The sequence below is a fragment of the Bubalus bubalis genome, chromosome 13 (genome assembly GCF_019923935.1).
Source record: "Bubalus bubalis isolate 160015118507 breed Murrah chromosome 13, NDDB_SH_1, whole genome shotgun sequence".
Classification (NCBI taxonomy): Eukaryota; Metazoa; Chordata; class Mammalia; order Artiodactyla; family Bovidae; genus Bubalus; species Bubalus bubalis.
Window position 1 is genome coordinate 37,800,951 of NC_059169.1, and position 12,184 is coordinate 37,813,134.

Below are 12,184 nucleotides of genomic sequence, written 5' to 3' on the forward strand. Positions count from 1 at the left end.
AGGTTTTACAAGGATTTGCAGATGTAGATAACAGACATGACTTATTTAACTTGCATACATTAAAATAATGGATTAGCTTCAAATTTTCAAATTCAGTAGATTTCCCACTCAAATTTAGATTCACGTTTCCCCTAAAAAAAGCCTGGCACTATCCAAGCTGGGTAAGGACTGATGGAGGATAAATAGCTGCCTTAGGAAGGACGAGTGATCCCTAGTACAGACAGTTCTCTTCTGCCCTGTGCAATTGGCTAAAATAGCTGTTTGGCCCTTGTTTGCATTTGGATTTGTGACACCCACTCCACGCTTAGCACTGCTTACTCACCTCTACCTGTCTTGACCACATCTTCCCTCTTCCTGCCCCAGCATCCACCCACACATGTATGTTTTTCCAACAGAGCCCCTGAGCTCAGCTAAAAACAAGAACTGGTTGTCAGAGAAAGAACAGTGCTTACTTACCATGGCAAACCAATGATACTCAAAGCCACAAACCATAATTCCAGAAATGCCAGTTCTGTTTCTTCTTTCTTTTGAGAAGTAAATAATCCATTTTGGAAGTTAAAATTGTAATTAGAATGTTACAGTCATAGTAGTCTTATGGAATCATTTGAAAAACAGTGGAGATGATAAAGAAAGATTGGAACTAAAAGGATGTAAAAAGATAAATTGGATGAGTTCTCACCAAAGACCCAGATACATTAATTTATTTTAAAAAATACACTTTTAAGGCAAAAAGCATTACTAGAGATAAAGATAACATATTCAGTCTCTTTGAATGATGCAGCAATATTAAGTTGGGTGCTCCATATAATATAGTTTCAAATGGATAAAGCAAAATCAACAGAACTGTGAATAAAAATAACTTTACAATCATAGTGGGAGATGTAACACATCCCTCTCAATAAGTAACAGAACTAGTTAACAACAAAATTAACAAAGAAGGAAAGAGAAGTTTTGTGTAACATATTAACAAATTTGATCTAACGGTCACATACAGACATGAAAGAGTGAAGAATACATTTCTTTTTAGTAACAGATGGGTTATTTATAAAAATTGGTATATCCTGTGCCTTGAGGGAAGTTTAAACAATTTAAGAATGATAAAATCATACACGATATATTTTCTGACCATAAATGCGATTATGTTAAAAGTCACTAAAAATAGATAAATAAAAAAAAATCAATATATGTTAAAATTAAGAAAGAAGTTTCTAAATAACCCATGGGTCAAAGAAGATATCATAATAGAAATTAGAAAATATTTAGAATCACACCTAAATATACTGTGTATAAAAACTGATGGGGTGCAACCAAAGATGTACACAGAGAAGTTTTAGCCATAAATTTGTACTTCAGAAAACTTTAAGCTTATGCACTCGCAAATATAGATGAATTTCTAGAAAAACATAATCTGCAAATGCTGACTCAAGAAGAGGTAAAAGCCCATTCTACAAAGAACATTTTAGGGTCAGGTAACTTTATCAGAAGTTTTACAAAATCTCTAAGAAACAGGCTATACAATACACACAAACTTAGAGAATAGAAAAAGAGTAGTAATGTTTAGAATGAAGAACTCCTGTGAATGAGAAGTCACTCCTGTAAGGACAGACTGAATATGACTATTGGATTTGACAACAAAGAGAATGTTGATGGTGATGGTGAAAGCAATCACTGTGGAGTTGTAGGGGGATGAGGGCAAGAAACCTGGTTATGGTGAGTTAAAGAGTAAATGGGGGATGAGAGAATGGATGGAGGTAGGGAGAGATGGTCCAAGGGTCTTGGTTATGCAGGATATGAGAGACACGAGCTGGCCTGGGTCCTGTCCTATTTCTGGCTGGGAATCCTATTCATTATGTTCCCCAGCCAGGACTGTGTTCGCTGTGCATTCCCTGCCTGTGTATTTCAGAAATTGTTGAATAATTCCCAGACCTGATAATGTTAATTGGTCATCCATTCCTCTGACCATTCTAGTTACTTTTCTTCGACCTTTCTTAGTGCCAACATTTCCTTCGTCAGATGTGGCAAGAACTACATGTATGCTCTTGTTGAATTTAAACATGACTTTTTTCTCATTGTAAAAATGATATGTATTTCATCATAAAAATGAAAAATAAGAAGATGTAGAAGGAAATGTAAGAAATATATATAACCCTAAACCACAGAGATCATCAAAGATAAAATATCGCTGTGTTTTTCTTTTAGCTCTCCCCATCTACATTTGTATTTATTTTGTATAGTGGAATTTTTGTTGCTGTTTAGTCTATAAGTCGTGTCTGACTCTTTGTGACCCCATGGACTGTAGTCTGCCAGGCTCCTCTGTCCATGGGATTTCCCAAGCAAGAATACTGGGGTGGGCTGCCATTTCCTTCTCCAGGGGATCTTTCTGACCCAGGGATCAAACCTGTGCCTCCTGCTTGGCAGACAGGGTCTTTACCACTGAGCCACCTGCGAAGTCGTATAGTGGAAATCTATTTTGCTTTATTACCTGGGTATTTTCTTCATGTTACATGATGAGTTTCTCATCTTATGAAATGTCCCTGATGAATACAATTGTCTGAAAAATATTATGTTGTATGAATAGATTATTTAACATTCTTCAGTTAATGAACATTTGCATTGTTTCCAGTTTTCCTTTGCTACATTGTGCCTGCCTAAGGTATATTATCTTGGGATAGGTTTGTAGCAGTGGGGTGATTGGTTCAAAAAGTATCAGTTCAGTTCAGTCACTCAGTCATGTCCGACTCTTTGTGACTCCATGGACTGCAGCACGCCAGGCCTCTCTGTCCATCACCAGCTCCCGGAGCTTACTCAAACTCATGTCCATCGAGCCAGTGATGCCATCCAATCACCTCATCCTCTGTCCTCCCCTTCTCCTCCCACCTCAATCTTTCCCAGCATCCGGGTCTTTTCAAATGAGTTGGTTCTTCGCATCAGGGGGCCAAAGTATTGGATTTTCAGCTTCAGCATCAGTCCTTCCAATGAATATTCAGGACTGATTTCCTTTATGATTGACTAGTTGGATCTCCTTGAAGGTCGAGGGACTTTCAAGAGTCTTCTCCAACACCACGGTTCAAAAGCATCAATTCTTTGATGCTCAGCTTTCTTTATAGTCCAACTCTCACATCCATACATGACTACTGGAAAAACCATAGCTTTGACTAGATGGACCTTTGTTGGTAAAGTAATGTCTCTGCTTTTTAATATGCTGTCTAGGTTGATTATAGCTTTCCTTCCAAAGAGCAAGTGTCTTTTAATTTCATGGCTACAGTCACCATCTGCAGTGATTTTGAAGCCCCCCAAAATAAAGTCTCACTGTTTCCATTTTTTCCCCATCTATTTGCCATGAAGTGATGGGACTGGATGCCATGATCTTAGTTTTCTGAATGTTGAGTTTTGAGCCAACTTTTTCACTCTCCTCTTTCACTTTCATCAAGAGGCTCTTTAGTATAAAATACTTTTAGGTTTTAAAATACTTTGGCAGGGTAGCAATTTGGTTAAATGTAGGCACTCTTGGTTACACTTGAGTTTTAACACAGATTCTGCCATTTTCTAGGTGTATGACATTGGGTAAGTAACTGACCCAAGTTTTGGTTTCCTGATCTGTAGAATGTGAATCATAGCATCTACTTCCAGAGGTTCATAATAGATTAAATAAAATATTTTGTGGAGAGATTTTAGCACAGTATCTAACTTGGTGGTGGTTTAGTCGCTAAATAGTGTCTGACCCTTGTGACACCATGGACTACAGCCCACCAGGCTCCGCTGTCGATGGGATTCTCCAGGCAAGAATACTGGAGTGGGTTGCCATTTCCTTTTCCAGGGGATCTTCCCAATCCAGGAGTCGAACCCAGGTCTCTTGTATTACAGGCAGATTCTTTACCGACTGAGCTATGAGAGAAGCCCAATCTAGCTTAATAAATAGGAACTGTTTCTAGAAATGATACATCAGTTTACAAGTCTAAAACAGAGTCTATTTTTTGGGAGGGCTTTCCAGGTGGCCCAGTGGTAAAGAATCTGCCTGCAATGAAGGAGATGCAGGAGATGTGGGTTCAATCCCTGGATCAGGATGATCCTCTGGAGGAGGAAATGGAGTATTTTATTTTTAATCTGCTATCTATAAAGTTTAGCATGTGCGTGCATGCTAAGTTGCTTCAGTTATGTCTGAATCTTTGCAACCCTATGGAGTGTAACCCACCAGACTCCTCTGTCCATGTGATTCTCCAGGCAAGAATACTGGAGTGGGTGGCCATGCCCTTCTCCAGGGGATCTTTCCCACCCAGGGGTTAAATACACGTCTCTTATTTCTCCTGCACTGGCAGGCTGTGTCTTTACCACTAGCACCACCTGGGAAGCCCTAAAGTTTAGTGTATGAGTTTTTTTCTTTTTTAATCTACAATGATAGATGGCTAATGTGTTCAAACACATTTATCTTAATAAATTTGGGTTCAGTAAATCTTTAGCCCTTAGATTTTTCCCTCAAGCCAAATATTTCAAGTTCAGAGGTAACATTGTGTTGGCTGCAGAATGTTCTCTAGATAATTTTCATTTTGCTCTTCACTGGGTGTCTCTTGCTAGTGCATTCTGTGTAGATTCTCTTACATTTGATGAAAGCATTTAAATTAATGTGAGTGGTGCTTATACTACTTACTCCTCAAAGGATTTCCCCCATCTCTAACCTTCTTTAGTTTCTGTAATGTATTAATCCATCAGGACTAAACAAAGCTATAAATTGGCTTTGAATAAAAATAATGCTTAGATCTGTTAAAAAACACTGATACCAAATGTAACCTTTAGGCCCTTCTGGAATCTCTCAGAACAGAGAAAAGGCAGTCTTATAACCTTGCTAAAATGCCGAAGGATTTTCTGTAGCTAGTCAAGTGATCTATAGCTCTGATAGCATCTGACTTTTTTACTCTCTGCCCTGAGGCTCAGTTCCAGCTCGTGGAGGTTTTCTGGTCCATGGATTTGCTTTAGTGTGGCAGTCATGGAGCCTAGACTTCTCACTGCATAATAATGTCCTTGAGATTTGAGAATAATCTTTGGGAGGATAGAATCAAGGTAGTTTACCTGACACTTTTGTGTATCAGAAACAGCCCCTACTGGATGTTTAATTACCAAATGGAAACTTACATGTTATTTTTCATATATAAGCTTATTTTCAATCTATTTTTTTATTTTTAAAAGTTTTTATTGGTGTATAGTTGCTTTATAATGTGTTATTTTTGGCTGTACAGCAAAGTGAATCAGCTATATGTAGACATATAGCTATCCAGTCCACTGGAGAAGTAAATGGTGATCCACTCCAATATTCTTGCCTGGAGAATTCCATGAACAGAGGAGCCTGGTGGGTGGCAGTCCATGGGGTCACAGAGTTGGACATGACTGAACGACTAACACACACACACACACATAGCTGTATATATAAATATCCCCTCTTTTTTGGATTTCCTTCCCATAATAGGTCACCACAGAGCACTGAGTAGAGTTCCTTGTGTTATATAGTAGGTTCTCATTAGTTATCTATATTATACATTATATCAAAAGTGTATATATATTAATCCTAATCTCCCAATTCATCCCAACTCCCCTTCCCCCTCCTTGATGTCCCTGTATTTGTTCTGTACATCTGTGTCTCTTCAATCTATTTTTTTCAATGTATTTTTTCTTTAATAATAATACAAAATTCAAATAATTAGAATGATTTTTTAAATTATGTGATTTTCCCCTCTTTATCTCCCCTGCCACCCCAAACTTTAATTTCTGTATCTCTGCCAAGGGTTTGGCAGTGGCCAGCTGGAACTGGCTCATCTGGGACAATTATTAAATTTTCACAGATTGGTTGAGGTCATGTTGGTAGCTTGAAGTTATCCTTGGTGGGGTGTTTACATCATGGGAATCAGCAATAGTACAAATCAGGACACCCCCACCCCCCTGCAACATCTCCTTTCCCCTCTCCCGTCAAATTGGTTAGTGAACATTAACCTGCAGATGACTGCTTTTTTGGACAGTTTTAAAGAAACTAGAAAATTTAAACTATCAGATTAAAGTTTCATATACCATAGCTGAGGTAGAATGGACAGCTTAGTTACCAGCTTTGCACATCCTATCAGTGAATGTTTGTGAAATGCTATCATTTACTAAAAAGATAGTCATTGAAAACACGACAGACAAATTGAATGTGGGAAGAAAGGAAGCCACAAATAGAAGACGCACATTACAGTAAATGGAGAAAAATAGCAAAGGTAAGAAAACAGAAAGCCAAAGGGAAAAGTCTTGAAGAGTGAAGGACAGGAAGAAGACTGTGCCAAGCGAAGCTGACACTAAAATTGAATTTGAGAAGTAGAAACAGGTTTAAAAAAAAGCATCAAAATGAAATAGTTTTGAAAACGGTCAGCAATACCAACTTGGTGAAGTGATGTCTTCCACCCAAGGTGACATTTCCTGAGATGGAAAGTGGCAGTAAAACCACCAGCCGCTGAAAACAATGCATCTTGCCTTTGGCATGTTGGCGTGCATTTAGAGAATAGCATTATGGTTAGGGGACCATATATTTATTGTCCAAACTGGGACTTCTGTGAGTGAAAGTGACTCTATTGATAAGTACTTCTTTAACTAAACCAGAGCCATTGAGGAAAACCCGTACTAATAGGGTCTACCATTGGCCACCCAATTTCCAACCCAGTAGGGTAAAAAAAATCTTGACCAATAAATGTTACAATGAAAAGGTTAAAATAAATATTCCAAGCATCTATAGTGGTATCTGGGCTTCCCTCATGGCAGTCGGTAAAGATCTGCCTGCAATGTGAGGGACCTGGGTTTGATTCCTGGGTTGGGAATATCCCTTGGAGAAGGGATAGGCTACCCACTCCAGTATTCTTGCCTGGAGAATTCCCATGTACATAGGAGCCTGGTGGGCTACAGTCCATGGTGCCACAAAGAGTCAAACAGCTGAGCGACTAAGCACACACACATATAGTGATATTTATTAGGTGTTTTCCCATTATAAGAAGATTAAAAAGTAAAAGGAGGTGATTCATAGTACTGTTGAATAAATAACAAAAAGCACGTGAGTACCTGTGAAGCCCCATCTCCTTCTGGTTTCTTCCGACCTGGTAGAGGGGTGATCCTTGAGTAACTGTACTTGTTTTAATCGTCAGTGTTGGACACTGTAATTCCAGATGCTCTCCAACTTCCAGTTACTTATTAAGTCGTGTAATATTTCTAACCTGGTTCCTTTGTCCTGCTAGAATGATTAAGTTTCTCAGAGCTCCCGACACCCAAGTAGGAACCATATGCGAGCATGGCTGCCTTGGACAGAAGTGCTTGTGAACTCCAGTGAATTCCATGGTTTTCCTTCCTCAAACTTGCCATTCATCATTATAGCTGTTTTTTGTAGTCAGCTTTCAGAAATCTTTCTCAGAGACCCACCTAGGATTTCTCTTGAAGATCACCAATGTTCTGATTTTTTGTGGCTTCTATAAGGGCTTTGCTGAATTACGCACCCAACATGTGCCCCAATGTATGAGCATACTTATGACATAATGGGGCTGCATGTGGCACTGCAAAGGTGATTTCATGTGGTGGGGCTTTGGCTATATTTTATGATGTGTTCACTTTACTTTCTCCTGGAGAAGGGAATGGCAACCCACTCCAGTATTCTTGCCTGGAGAATTTCATGGACACAGGAGCCTGGCGGACTACAGTCCATGGGATCACAAAGAGTTGGACATGACTGAGTGACTGTAGTCTGCCAGGCTCCTGTGTCCATGAAATTCTCCAGGTGAGAACACTGGAGTGGGTTGCCATTCCTTTCTCCAGGGGATCTTTGAAATCCAGGGATCGAACCTGGGTTTCCTGCATTGCAGGCAGATTCCTTACTGTCTGAGCTACCAGGAAAGCCCCTTCTAGGAAATGGGTTAACTTAAAAAGTTCAATATCTCAGGCAGGGGACTCAAACACTTTTTTTTTCCTTGGAACTCTTTTCACAAGTATCTTCCTAGAAATCTTAGGGTCATTTTTCTGTAAGGAAAATTCTAGTAAGACTGTGTTCCCGTTCCCTTCATCGTGAACATCAAGTAAGCGTGACAAGTGGCACTGTGCAATAGACCTGTCTATGATGCTGGAAATGTTCTCTTTCTGGGCTGTCCAATACAATAGCCATTTTCTACACGTGGCTACTGAGTATGTGAAATGTGGCTTCACAAAATTTAAATTCATTTAAAGGTAAATAGCCACTTATATCAAGGGGCTACTGTATTAGGCAGTACAGCTCCATACTAACCCAGCAGCTCTGCTGCTGCTGCGGCTAAGTCGCTTCAGTCGTGTCTGACTCTGTGCAACCCCATAGACAGCAGCCCACCAGGCTCCCCCGTCCCTGGGATTCTCCAGGCAAGAACACTGGAGGGGGTTGCCACTTCCTTCTCCAATGCATGAAAGTGAAAAGTGAACGTGAAGTCACTCAGTCGTCTCCGACTCTTAGCAACCCCATGGACTGCAGCCTACCACGCTCCTCCGCCCATGGGATTTTCCAGGCAAGAGTACTGGAGTGGGGTGCCATTGCCATCTCCGAACCCAGCAGCTATAAGCTCCATCTATTCAGTGGTGCCCTTGCCACAGTTCAATTCAACAGTACTCCCCAAGCAAGGAGTGGTCTTTAAGGGCCCACAATGATCTGACTGAGATCATTTCAAAGTCCCACTGCAATTTCCCACAACATCAAGGAGCTGAGGTCGAGAGGGGGCAGCTGGTCTATGGGGTAGCTGAATGTTGCTCTGGAATTTGGACTATTCCTGGTCAAATCCCTTCTCCCTCAAAGATCATAAATATTTCTGAAGGCTGTCCCCACTCTAATGTAAAAATAAAAGACTAGGGCTCATGATAGTGTTAATACTAGGGATACTGGGAACACTGTTCGTGACAACACTATAAATACTGGTTATCATCTCTGACTCAGTTTTGTAAGCGATGCAACTTCTGAGTCTTCCCTGTCCCTGAAGGTGACTGAGGACAGGTCAGAATGGTGGCGCTGCCACCATTGGTGGTGCCAAATGCTCCCTCCACAAGGCTGCATGAGAGGGGTCCCACCCTAGTCATCGTCCCGAGGCTGGTCCCTTTTCTGTCAATGCCATTTCCTCTTTTGTTAGACATATGATCGTGTACTCACAGGTCCTTCCAAGGGAAGCTTAACATTTTTAAAACAACTTTATTGAGATATACTTTGCATGCTCTTCAATTCACCAATTTAAATTGTAAAATTCCTGTGTTGGGAAGATCCGCTGGAGAAGGGCTAGGCTACCCACTCCAGTATTCTTTCTTGGACTTCCCTTGTGGCTCAACTGGTAAAGAATCTGCCTTCAATGCAGGAGTTCAGTTCAGTCAGTCGGTCAGTTCAGTCGCTCAGTTGTGTCCGACTCTTTGTGACCCCATGAATCCCAGCATGCCAGGCCTGCCTGTCCATCACCAACTCCCGGAGTTCACTGAGACTCACGTCCGTCGAGTCAGTGATGCCATCTAGCCATCTCATCCTCTGTCGTCCCTTTCTCCTCCTGCCTCCAATCCCTCCCAGCATCAGAGTCTTTTCCAATGAGTCAACTCTTCCCATGAGGTGGCCAAAGTACTGGAGTTTCAGCTTTAGCATCATTCCTTCCAAAGAAATCCCAGGGCTGATCTCCTTCTGAATGGACTGGTTGGATCTCCTTGCAGTCCAAGGGACTCTCAAGAGTCTTCTCCAACACCACAGTTCAAAAGCATCAATTCTTCGGCACTCAGCCTTCTTCACAGTCCAACTCTCACATCCATACATGACCACAGGAAAAACCATAGCCTTGACTAGACGGACTGTTGTTGGCAAAGTAATGTCTCTGCTTTTGAATATGCTATCTAGGTTGGACATAACTTTCCTTCCAAGGAGTAAGCGTCTTTTAATTTCATGGCTGCAGTCACCATCTGCAGTGATTTTGGAGCCCAAACAAATAAAGTCTGACACTGTTTCCACTGGTTCCCCATCTATTTCCCATAAAGTGATGGGACCATATGCCATGATCTTCATTTTCTGAATGTTGAGCTTTAAGCCAACTTTTTCACTCTCCACTTTCACTTTCATCAAGAGGCTTTTTAGTTCCTCTTCACTTTCTGCCATAAGGGTGGTGTCATATGCGTATCTGAGGTTATTGATATTTCTCTCAGCAATCTTGATTCCAGCTTGTGTTTCTTCCAGTCCAGCGTTTCTCATGATGTACTCTGCATATAAGTTAAATAAGCAGGGTGACAAGATACAGCCTTGAGTACTCCTTTTCATATTTGGAACCAGTCTCTTGTTCCATGTCCAGTTCTAACTGTTGCTTCCTGACCTGCATACAGGAGACCTGTGTTCAATCCCTGGGTTGGGAAGATCCCCTGGAGAAGGGAAAGGCTATTCACAGAGTTGGGCACCATTACCACAATCAATTTTAGAACATTTTCATCATCCACAAAAGAAACCTTGTACCCATAAATAGTCAGTTCCCATTCTCCCTCATCATCTCATCCCAGTCCTAGGCAAACACTGATCTATTCCCTGTCATGAGGATTTATTTATCCCCCACCTGTTCTGGGGATTTCATGCAAATTAAGTTGTACACTATATGGTCTTCTGTGAGTGACTTGCACTTAGCCTAGGTTTTAAATGTTCATCAGTGTTATAGCTTGTGTCAGGACTTCATTCCTTTTTATTACTAGATAATATTCCATTGTGTCAATATGTCACATTTTAGTTTTTCATTTATCAGTCGATGGACATTTAGATTCTTTCAACTCTTTGGCTATTATGAATGATGTTGTTTTGAATATTCATGTTCAAGTCTTGACACGAACAGCTGTTTTAATTTCCCTTGGGTGTATATCTAGGAGTGGATTATGGGCTCATATGGTGACACTGTGTTTAACATTTTAAGGAATAGGCCCAATGTAGAGTCCTAAGGAGGATGTTGAATCCTAACCACTAGACCACCAGAAAGCATTGAGTCCTAATGATTTAAAAGCCAAATTGTCTACAGAAGAGAAGCCTATGTGACTTATCTCTTAGGACAGCCATCCTACACCTATTGCAGCCCATCTGAAGCATCTGAATGCAAAGTGTGTTACATCTTTGCCTTCCCTGAAATTATACATTCTCCCCGACTCCCACTGTTACTGAGAACTCATTAACATACATCACTGTTAAGTTTAAGGCATACAAGCATCATGGTTTGCTTTACATATATTGTAAAATGATTATTACAACACTTTGGCCACCTGATGTGAAGAGCCGACTCATTAAAAAAGACTCTGATTCTCTTAAGATTGAAAGCAGAAAGAGAAAGGAATGACAGAGGATAAGATGGTTGGATGGCATCACTGACTCAATGGACATGAGTCTGAGCAAATTCCAGGAGATGAAGTACAGGGAAGCCTGGCATGCTGCAGCCCATGGGGGCAAAAAGAGTCAGAAACGACTGAGCCACTGAACAACAACAACAACAAGTATCCATCTTCTCATATAGGTACAATAAAAAAGAAAGAAAGGGAAAAAACATTTTCCTAGGAGAAGGCAATGGCACCCCACTCCAGTACTCTTGCCTGAAGGATCCCATGGATGGAGGAGCCTGTGGGCTGCAGTTCATGGGGTCGCTACGAGTCTGACACGACTGAGCAACTTCACTTTCACTTTTCACTTTCATGCATTGGAGAAGGAAATGGCAACCCACTCCAGTGTTCTTGCCTGGAGAATCCCAGGGATGGCGGAGCCTCATGGGCTGCCATTTATGGGGTCGCACAGAGTCGGACACGACTGAAGTGACTTAGCAGCAGCAGCAGCAGCAGTGAGAACCCTCAGGATTTACTCTTTTATCAGATTTCTTATATATCATGTAGCAGTGTTAACTACAATCATCATATTGTAAATTACATCTCTATGCTATACTGTTTCTTCAGACATGTCCCACTCTTTGTGACTCTGGACTGTAGCCCACCTGGCTCTGTCCGTGCAACTGCTCAGGCAAGACTATTGGAGTGGGTTGCCATTTCCTTCTCCAGGGGGTTTTCCCCACCCAGGGACCAAACCTGGGTTTCCTGCATCGCAGGCAGATTCTTTACCACTGAGCCACCAGGGAAGCCCACAGTACTTCTCTGGTACTTATTCATCTTACAAATGGAAGTTTGTATGTTTTAA